Below are 1,823 nucleotides of genomic sequence, written 5' to 3' on the forward strand. Positions count from 1 at the left end.
TTTTTCCCCCTCCAATTGAGAAATTTGAGCCCCAGGAGTTTGAGACCAGCCTGGGAAGTATGGCAAAACCCCATCTCTACTAAAATACAAAAATTAATCAGGCATGGTGGCATGCACCTATAGTCCCAGCTACTTGGGAGGCTGAGGTGGGAGGATTGCTTGAGCCCAGGAGGTTGCAGCTGCAGTGAGCCATGATCATTCCACTGCACTCCAGCCTGGGTGACAGTGTGAGACCCTATCTCAAAAAAAAAAAGAAAAAAAAAGGGAAAAGAAATCAGTACATTAAAGAGATACCTCCTCTCCCATGTTCATTTTGACATTATTGACAATAGCCAAGATATGAAAGCAACCAAGATATGAATGAATGAAGAAAATGTGGTATTAATGTGTACACACAATGGATACTATTCTGCCATAAAAAAGGAAATCCTGTCATTTGGATGATGCTGAAGGACATTGATAAGTAAAATAAGCCAGGAACAGAAAGACAAATACCACTTACACATGCCTCACTTACACATGGAAACTGAAAAAGTCAAACTCACAGAAGCAGGGAGTAGAATGGTGGTTATCAGGGGCTGGAGTGTTTGGGAGATGTTGGTCAAAGGGTAGAAAATTTCAGTTACACAGGAAGAATAAGTTCAAACGATCTATCCTATAACGTGGTGACTATAGTTAATAACAACGTATTGTTTAACCGAAAATTGCTAACAGATTTTAAGTGTTCTCACTACACACATACACACACAAATGTGAGGTAATGTTAGTTTGATTTAGCCATTCTGCAATGTATGCATATTTCAAAGCATCATATCATATGACATAGACATAATTTGTCAAAAAATTTTAAGTGTAAGGACATTAGAAAAAAAGATTGTTATTTTCATGCATTTGTAAATAGAGGCTCTGTAGAAACATCCTTTGGCCCTCAGGGGGCGCAGGGCAGAATGAAGTCAGAGCTGAGGATTTGATCCCTGAAGTTGGCACTCTCTGGTTACCAGGGCTGCCACAGAGAATACAGAAAAAGTAGTTTATGTCCACTTCAGAGAACATTCACTGTGGGATGCTGTTAGACAAGGGTTGTATATATCTAAAGTCCACTTCTGGTTTTTGGTAAAGTGTCGTAAATATGCAAAAATTGCAGAAACCTCTACTCATCGTACCCTTCTGCTTGTGTGTGTGTCTATGTGTCTCTCTGTTTATCTTTCAGAGTGTGTGTGTGTGTGTGTGTGTGTGTCCCTGTCTCTCCCTCCCTGTCTCTGCAAAGGGGGAGCCCACAGTGTTCCAGGCTTTACTTCCTATAAGAAACACAAGAATACTGTTGAAAGTATATAAACTTGGCTAACTTATGCAAATTCACAGTTCTAAATGTTCTGCCAACAGGCTAAAATTGCAGATTTTTCCCTTCTAGTGGAAACAAAACTCAGGCAAACCCCTCCTGTATTCTCCTTTATATTTCAGAGAAATTTCTATTGCTTAGATGCTTAGCATAGTTTTACTAATTGAACAGGATTTTTTTCCTCGGGTTTTTTTTTTTTTTTTTTTTTTTTTTTGAGACAGTCTTGCTTTGTCACCAGGCTGGAGTGCAGTGGCACAATCTCGGCTCACTGCAACCTCTGCCTCCCGGGTTCAAGTGATTCTTCTGCCTCAGCCTCCCGAGTACCTGGGACTACAGGCACATGCCACCAAGCCCAGCTAATTTTTGTATTTTTAGTAGAGATGGGGTTTCACCATGTTGGCCAGGATGGTCTTGATTTCTTGACCTCGTGATCCACCCGCCTTGGCCTCCCCAAGTCCTGGGTTTACAAATGTGAGCCACTGTG

This window comes from Colobus angolensis, unplaced genomic scaffold (genome assembly GCF_000951035.1).
Source record: "Colobus angolensis palliatus isolate OR3802 unplaced genomic scaffold, Cang.pa_1.0 Scaffold153, whole genome shotgun sequence".
Lineage (NCBI taxonomy): Eukaryota > Metazoa > Chordata > Mammalia > Primates > Cercopithecidae > Colobus > Colobus angolensis.